This window comes from Mauremys reevesii, linkage group 23 (genome assembly GCF_016161935.1).
Source record: "Mauremys reevesii isolate NIE-2019 linkage group 23, ASM1616193v1, whole genome shotgun sequence".
Taxonomy (NCBI): domain Eukaryota; kingdom Metazoa; phylum Chordata; order Testudines; family Geoemydidae; genus Mauremys; species Mauremys reevesii.
This window is the reverse complement of record NC_052645.1, coordinates 3,838,483-3,847,501: the sequence shown is the minus strand read 5'-3', so window position 1 is coordinate 3,847,501 and position 9,019 is coordinate 3,838,483. Positions and strand designations below refer to the sequence as shown.

General features: G+C 54.8%; 2 non-coding genes across 2 annotated transcripts; both read right to left on the bottom strand.

Annotated features, from left to right (window-relative positions):
- Positions 1-3,261: 3,261 nt before the first annotated feature.
- TRNAK-CUU lies at positions 3,262-3,334 on the bottom strand. The gene has a single exon. It is a non-coding gene; the product is annotated as a tRNA-Lys (tRNA).
- A 1,442-nt stretch (positions 3,335-4,776) lies between these two features.
- TRNAF-GAA lies at positions 4,777-4,849 on the bottom strand. The gene has a single exon. It is a non-coding gene; the product is annotated as a tRNA-Phe (tRNA).
- Positions 4,850-9,019: the final 4,170 nt, after the last annotated feature.

Sequence of the window (9,019 nt, the reverse complement as noted above, 5' to 3'; positions counted from 1 at the left end):
AGGCGATTGAGGGTTTAAATCTTTTCATGGTTGTGCTCGTGCAGTTTTACCATTGTGCTGAAAGTCCTGCTCCCTTCAGGGCTGGAACTTCTTCTTGGCGGCTCAGGCCAATGCTCTGGCCTGGAGGATGGAGACCCCAGCGACTGGTGACCTGGTGACCCGGAGACGCAGCTCAGGAGTCACAGCCAGTTCTGGCCAGTGAGAGGACAATGGGCTGCGGGGAGAGGACCCCGTGACCAACCTGTTCCAGCCAGAGGAGGGCAGAGAGGGGAGGAGGCCCAGGCAACCCTGTTTACCTGGAGAAAAGACAATGGACAGAGGCGGGGCCTGGGGCCGGGGATATCAGAGGCCCAGCTGGGAAGCAGGGGGGCTCTGGGCTGGCGAGGGGAAGCAGGCAGAGCCCACCTGGCTGCAGGGGGACTGGGATGTGCTGGGCTGAGGGAGGCCAGGCCTGAGGCCCTGAGAGTTTCTTGCGCTGTGTTCAACTCTCAATAAACCCTCCTGTTTTATGCTGGCTGAGAGTCACTCCGGTCTAGAGAACAGGGGGCAGCAACCCCTTCGGGGGTGAGGAGGCCCAGGGGGTCCAGAGCGCGTGGACTCCCTGAGGGGGCCCACGGCGAGAGACAGACGTGCTAAGGCTCAGAGAGGTGCGGCTCCAGGAGGTGGAGGGGCCTGACCCCGAGAGAGAGTGGACCCCCGCGATGGGCTGTCGCACTGAAAGGGGCTCCCCCACGGACCGCACGGGGCCATGAGTGGGCACGATCTGTGAGTCCGTGACAGGCAGTGACATCACAAAGGCCTTTTGCAGGACCTCAGACTATTGGTCAAAGGTGGTGGGGAGGTGGTGACCTCACAGAGAGATGCTGACATCAGCCAGGCAGGACAGGGGTGAGGGGCCAGGGAAACCTCAGAGACCCTGTGGCTTTGCTTCAGCAAGTCTCCTTCTCCAGGTCTCTCTTTGAGGACTGAGAGAGTATTCGGGTTCACGGACGTGAGCGCCAGGAGGAACCTCTTTCGAGTTTTCTCCTTCCCTTTTAGTGATTTTACTAGAAAACAGCCGTCCCTGTTTAGAAGGTAAGAGCCTCCTCGAGGGAAGGGGTGTCATGGGGGTGTCACATTCAGATGCCAGTGCCCCCCCCCATGTAAGGAAGTTCCCACCACCCTGCTCTGTGTTCACAGGGTGGGAGAGAGCAGCATCCACAGCAGTGATTTGCTCCTGGCTGCCAGAGCAGAGCAGAAGGCTCAGCTGTGAGAACTTCCCGGTGTGATGAAAGGGGAGGGGCCCATGGCTCTGTAGCAGGAATGCAGGGCAGCCGAGTTCACAGAGGGCATTGTGGGATACTGGAGGAGGCCAGTTATGGTGATATAATGAACAGCAGTGTCTACTCTGTCACTTTAAGTTTGCTGCAAAAAGCTCTAGACCTCTCATCGAAGTCATTTTATTTTGTCGGCAAAACAGGGCAGTTTTGTCACCAGACGTGGCATTGCAGTGTGTACACCAGCCACAAGCTGCTGACTGAGGGAGCTTAGTGTGTTTTTCACACACCTGAGCAATATAATTCTGCTGAAACAACTTTGTAGTGCAGACCTGGCCAAAGATTGACTCACACACAGCTTGCAAGGAAAACCTCACCTGCTCCTCTGCTTTGCAGAATCCAAACACAAGCAAAGCTTGTCAGGTCCCGGTAGAGATGGCAGGGAGTCCAGGTGTGGGCAGGGCCGGCTCTGGCTTTTTTGCCGCCCCAAGCAACAAAACAGCGGGGGGAAAAACGGCACGGCTGGAGCGGCAAAGCGGGGGTGTGGGGGGGCGGATACGGCGCAGCTGGAGTGGCAAAGTTGGGGGGGACAACACAAAAATGGGGGGGGGCTGGAGCAACAAAGCAGGGGGGTGGGGGGAAAAACAACGGCGCGGTCGGCAAAGCAGGGGAAAAACAAAACAAAAAACCCTCCATGGCGGCCAGAGCCAGTGGAGTCCCTGTGCTGCACAGTGCGCACCCGGTCTAGCGGGGGGGAAGGGGAGGGAGTGGGGGGAGAGAGAAGGGGGGCGGCCAGCGCTTCAGCGGGGCACTCACCACGTGGCCCCGACCGCCACACTGCCTGGTACCCTCACTCCTTCTCTAGACTAACCAGTCCTAATATACTGTAACATGGTTATATTCCACCTCCTTCACTGGTTACACCCAACAAAATTAATTATACAGCAGACAGAAACAATCACAGAACCAGACAGAGACCATGCAAATAAACATACAAATCAATACAGAAGGGAGGATTTCACAACTATACATCTATACATATATCTATCTCTTCTGGCCATAAAGTCGACTAATTTCTGAAAAACTTGAGTGTAGCATTGGGAGCAGCATCTGATGTTTTCCTGTCACAGCAGGAAAGAAACAATCACAGAACCAGACAGAGACCATGCAAATAAACATACAAAACAATACAGAAGGGAGGATTTCACAACTACAGATATGCCTTGTGACCTTGCTGAGTCACAATAGACAGGGTTTTCCAGCTGTGTCTATTGATAAGTGAGTTCTTGCCAGACAGGATGCTACCAAACTAAGTTTCCCTTTCTCTGGAGGTGATGGAATATCAGGACAGGATTGTATTCCTAACAGCCCAATAGCACCTTATTTCAATGTGACTAGTTGGGAATGTGTGAATGTGACCATACACTTCCCACCTTATGGCTGCCTTTGCTGCATAGCCGAAGAACCAGGCCTCAGACTGTCACAGTAAGAGAAGGCCATTACACAGACAGACAGTGATTTTTTATTCTCTCTTTTATATCTTTATAACTAGCTAAGTGATAAAAATACACCTAAATTCTTAAAGTACAGGCCTTTGCAGACAGGCCTGAATCTCTGTATCCTAACAGTCCTCGAGGTCAGGCAGACTCTGGGTAAGGGGGTGGGGACTCAGATCCTTCCACAGGCCAATTCCACCAGGGTCATGTATAAACCAGGGAAGTTCCCCACAATAGCCAGACCAGATGCCCCCTTTACACTTGTGTTCTGTACTCATTGCTTCTCTGTCTCTCTTCCCCTCATCTCTGCTGCTCCCCCTCTGGGCTTTCTCAGACCTGGCCCCACAGCGCTTCCTGGCAGCCAGAGACTGCGCTATCTGCACCTGCAGCCTCTCTCCTGCTTGCTAAGGAAAGGAACCTTTCCAGGAAATGGCCACAGCTTCTGGGAATCCCTGTGTGGCTGTGAACAGAGTTTGGCTCCTGGCACACAAGGCAACTTAAAAGCTGAGTGCCCAGACAGGGGCTTGAACCCTGGACCCTCAGATTAAGAGCCTGATGCTCTACCACCTGAGCTACCTGGGCTTGTTAGGAAAGAGCTTCACCATTCACCACAACAGTGATTATCCCAGTGTTCAGGCAAGAGTGAGCACGCAGGCAAAAGAGAGGCAAAAAAAGTCCCAGGAACCCCTCCTCTTTTTCTGCACAGCCACTGCCTGTCAGAAGGATTCCTCCTCCTCCTCAGGGAGACTAAATCTCTGTGCCTAGACAGCCGGTCCATCCGCTGCACCTCAATCCCCAATGCCCGAGCCTCCCTGCCAAAGCCCTGCACCTGGCCCCATACAGTTAAGTCTCACATGTCGCTGGGAACTTAACTTCTTGTGCCCAGAGAGTCTCGGCCCCCTCAGCAGATGACCTGAGAAACACAGTGTCCGGCTTTTCCAAAGAAGTGTTTAGACCCCCTCATCATGTGGCCTAAAGGATAAGGCATCTCCCTGTGGATCGGATGATTCAGGATTTGAGTCCCCTCGTGGTTGTGCTCACTTTGTGCTGCAAGTCCTGCTCCCTTCAGGGCTGGAACCTCTTCTTGGCCGCTCAGGCCAATGCTCCGGCTTCAGCTAGAGCCCCGGGAAGGAGTTGGGGGTTGGGCGTCACAAAGGCTGGGGCATGAGCCCCATGTGCTTCCAGTCTCACCTTTGCCCTTCCTGACTTGCCAAAGAAAATGGGCGGCTGCCCGGGCTAGCGTGTGGAGCAGTTTCCCTCTTCCAAGTGTGCGCCTGTCCCTGTGTTTGAGGGGGGTTGCTACATAGCACCTTGGGAGCCTGGGTGTTTCTCTGCTTCTCACCACCTGGGGAAAAGCCTCTTGGGGTAAAATCTCCTGCCCCACTGAAAAAGTGAGCACCTGGAGTGGGAACGGTAAGAGGCCCCACCATGGGGGCTGGCCCTGCTTTCCTACTGTCTTCTGATGTTGGCCACAGAGCATCAGCAGCCGCCCCACATGCTGGTGACCTTCAGTGGGTGTTCGGCATGGCAGGGAGCAGCCTGGCTGGGTGTTTTTGTGCCTGTCTGAAGGCCACACGTAGGCATGGTCCTGCCCTCCTCTAGCGCTGACCTCAGTTGCTCTGTGGCTTTTAAGCCTTCCCTTGGAGCTGTCAGCACCAGCCGCCTCTGCTCTAGGTGCCCAGAGGAGGAGAGGTGTTTCTGGGTCACTTTTACAGATGCCCCTTCCCTGGTACTGCCCTTGCTCAGCTGCACAGAGGAGCTTCCATCCCCAATCCCTGCCTGTCACTGCCCAGCAGCCCTCTGGCACCATTCCTGAGGGTCACCCTGCCTTGCTCTCTTCCTGCTGTGTTGGGAAAGACAGCTCCCATCTCGCCTTGTTAAAGGTCAGGTGGGCCAACTAGGGGCAGAAGCCCCTTCTATGTTTTCCTACTGCAGAGCCCAAGCTCAGGGACTCACCTTGGGTGCAGGCACTGCTGTGCTCCCAGAAAACAAGCCACCCCTGCACAAAGAGAGAGGAAAGGACCTACCAAAGCCTGGGATTGAACCAGGGCCCTTTAGATCTTCAGTCTAATGCTCTCCCAACTGAGCTACTTTGGCACCTCCAAAATAGTATTTTCGCCTGTTGCTTCTCTGTCTGGGATGTTTTTGTCAGATGTTGCACACAAAAAGGACAGGAAAACAAACGGCTGCTCCACACCCCCACCGGAGGAACCCAACGCCCTTAGCTGTGGGGAGTAAGAAGTGGCCGTTGGCTGACAGGGCCTGTCCCCGAGGAGCTGGAACAGCAGCTGCCGCCTCCCCCTTGGCTCCAGGCTGTGGGAAATGCTCATTGCCTGGCTGCATGGGCGGCTGCTGCTCCGTGCTCTGGAGAGCGTCTGTATTGCTCTGCCAACCCCCCATCTTCACTGAGCCAGTCTGGTAAGGTCCCAAGTGCCCCCTCCGGCCTGGCAGCTGAGAGTCTGTGCAGACATCAGCCCCCCTGCCAGCCCCCACAGGCAGCAGCAGCGCCAGCCCCCCAGCACCACAGGGGCACTCAATGCACTTCCTGTGGGGAAATGGCTACTTGGCATCCAGCTGCTAGAGTGAGAGCCAGGAGAGAGCAGTGTCTGGCTCACCCTGGGGGAGAGAAGAGACCTGGTGAGTGCAGATCTCCCTCAGCCTCCCCCGCAATGCTGGTCAGTAGTATTGTCACTGTGATAGTCGGTGCTTCCCTTCAGGGCCGGCCCTAAAGGGGTGCAGGGCCCAGGACAAATCCCCCCCTTTCAACCCCAGGCCCTGTCCCCACTTCACCCCTTCCCCCAAGCCCCCACCCCTGTCCCATCTCTTCCCGGCTTGCACCTTCCTGCCCCATTCCTCTCCCTCTCCCACCTCCTGCCGTCCCTGCTCCTCCCGCTCCCCACTCAGCGCCTCCTGCACCCCACTGAACAGCTGATCACTGGCAGGTGGGAGGGGCTGAAGGGGAAGAGGAGGAGCTTGTTGGCAAGGCCTGTAGTGGGGCGGGGGAGCTGGCTGCCAGTGGGCGCTGAGCACCTATTTTTGCTCTGTTGGTTCTGCAGCCCCGTAGCTCCCATGGAGTCGCTGACTTGGCTCCTTTCACACCCTAGAGAGAGGAGCAGAACCAGGGCTATGGCTGATCTATGGGGCACCAGGTGAGTGGCAGAGGCTTCAGGTGCTAAGAGTTTGCCTGACCCCTCAGGGACACACTGTGAGGTGGTGTCCCAGGGATCTCTATGAAAGGAGCAGAACAGGATTTACTTGGGGTGGGGAGAGAATTGAGAGTGTCTCAGGGGGTTGTACAGAGGTATTGCCCGGGTGAGGGACTGGCTAAAACACAGGCCTCGCTGTGAGCAGAATTTGACCCTGCGCAGGGGAACCCTATTGGATTTCAACTCCAACACCTTAACCACTCGGCCATCAGCACAAAACTGTCCCAATGCCAGAGAAACTGGTAAAGAATCACAATGTCCAGGCTTGAAGTCATCTGAACTACAGAATTCCCACAGCAAACCTGGCTCCCAAAGCACAGGGGGGATTTGGGGTTTGTGCTCTTTGCTTAGCCATGTGCAGTAGCTCATGCTCCAATACGTCTGTTAGTCTATAAGGTGCCACAGGACTCTTTGCTGCTTTTACAGATCCAGACTAACACGGCCCCTCTGATACTCCTAGTGACACTCTCCAATGGACCCCCATCCTCCACCCACCGTGAGGTAGGCAGGAGCGGATCATTATTATCCCTACTTCAAAGAGGGAGAAGCTAAGGCTGAGAAAGGAGAATTGACTTGTCTTAGGTCACACAGCCAGCCAGTGGCAGAGTTGGGAATAGGACCCAAGAGCCCTGATTTTCAAACTAACCATCAGATCTTGAATTTCAGACATTGAATGACCTGAATAAAGTGCTCTCAGATGAACTCCAGACCAACAACAGTGCACAGTAATTAGTCAGCAAGTATTTGAGGAGAACTGCAATGTTAGAGAGAATCATGAACTGCTCAGAGACAATTAATGCAGAGAAGTAGCAAAATTCATCAAACATATGACTGGTTATGACTTATTTACTTGGGCTTAAAAGAGAACAACAAGGACCTGAATCTCCTCCCTGTCAATAACCCCCTGCTCAGCCAATCAGGGTAGAGACTGAGGACCGGAGGCTGAGGGTTCTCACCAGAGATCCCAAAGGATGGCCCAGGTCACTGGTGGGGATCACTGCCCGAGCACTATTTCAGCCTCACATTTTTGGGTGGACCTCCCACAGTGCGAGCTGCCGAGCACTCCCCCACAACACACACACACACACACACACCGCTCCTGCTGTTGGGAGGGGAACAGGAGAAAGGACAAAAGAAGCAAGAGACAAAGAGAAAGGAGGAAGGGATGGATGGAGGAAAAGGTGAAAAAAAAGGACAAACCCTAATGACCCCTGTGATTCTAAGGGACAAAATCCCAGGTGCGCAATAAAATTCTGCCTCCTTAAGCTCGTGTTTTCCATGCCTAGAATTCAATGGTCACCAGATGGATCAGACTGAACAGGTTTCAAACCTCAAGGAGGCTCTTACCTTCTAAACAGGGACAGCTGTTTTCTAGTAAAATCAGGAAAAGGGAAGGAGAAAACTCGAAAGAGGTTCCTCCTGGTGCTCACGTCCGTGAACCCGAATACTCTCTCAGTCCTCAAAGAGAGACCTGGAGAAGGAGACTTGCTGAAGCAAAGCCACAGGGGTCTCTGAGGTTTCCCTGGCCCCTCGCCCCTGTCCTGGCTGCCTGGCTGATATCAGCATCTCTCTGTGAGGTCACCACCTCCCCAGCACCTTTGACCAATAGTCTGAGGTCCTGTAAAAGGCCTTTGTGATGTCACTGCCACACCCCTCCCTTGCTGTGCTAATGTCCTGCCCCTGGCCAGGCACTTTGGAGGTTTGAGCTACTCCCTGTGGATCACCCCACTCAAGGAGCGTTCGTTCTAGGCAGCAAGCCGCAGGGCCGGCTCCAGACCTCAGTGCGCCAAGCAGGCCTGTGGGGCGGCATTGTCCTGGCAGGGCGGCATTTGGCTCCGGCGGACCTTCCGCAGTCATGCCTGCCGATGCTCCACCGGAGCCGTGGGACCACGAGACCGTCCGCAGGCACTTCTGCCCCGGCCGCGGGACCGGGGAAGGGCGGCGCGAGCGGTGCAGCGCGCCGCCCTGCTTCGGGCAGCAGAATTTCTAGAGCCGCCCCTGGAAATCTGGCTAGACAGGAAAAAATCAGACGCTGCTCCCAATGCTACACTCAGTTTTTTCAGAAATTAGTCGACTTTATGGCCAGAAGAGACCATTAGACCATCTAGTCTGACCCCCTACATATCAAATGCCTCCTGTATGACACAAGAGCTACTTTTGGGCCAAACACATTCCAGAAGGGCAGCTAGTCTTCATTAAATGACATTCCTTGGTAGCTTGTCCCTGTGGTGAATCATCCTCGCTGTTGAATATTTGCATCTTATTTGTGTAACCCCTTTGGGGTATAGAGAGCATGGCCCCTATAAATCTTTTTCCCAGAAGGAGGGAGGAGAAAGGCAGTCTTCAGGCCCTGGAAAAGGAAGGGGAAAAACCTGCGTAAAGCCTGAGAAGGACAGGCCCAGTCGGGGACAGCCCAGGACAGGAGCCAGGAGGTGCACTGTGCCAGGGGGGGAATCGCCGAAGAAGGACAGGCCGGAGCCGGACCCGGACCCTGTATCATGGCTGCCCAGAGCTGCATGGGGCTGTGAGTACTGGGGCTGGTGACTCTGCATTGGGAACAAGGAGGGAGGCTGTAGCTAGTTAAGTGGGGAGGGGGGTCGCTCTCTGGGGCTTTGCAGAGAGCGGCAGAAGAGGGCACCGGAGGGGTTTGCTGGGGAGAGTTCACTGGCACCGAAGATGACCAGGAGCACCCAAGACTCACCACTGGACTGGAACTTTGCTCAGGACTCGTGAACTCTGTGCGCAGACACATTGCTCAGTGTCTGCCCTGTCAGACTGTGCTCCCACTGGGCCCGTGGGACCTGGGTTTAAATGCAACCCTGTTCTACTGCTCCCTCTATATTTCACCTTGTTGTTTTTCTCCTCTCATCCCTCTGTAAATAAATATCTTCCTTTGTTATATCCATTGTACTTTTCCTGTGGGTGGGTGTGTTCACTCTGGGGGGTTTGGAACAGGTGGTCCCTGGGGTGGAAGGGATTTTCCCCTATCCCTGCGTGGTGACATGGAGAAAATTCAAATGCAGTTCAGTCAACAGGACAGAATACTCCAAGCTGCTGGACA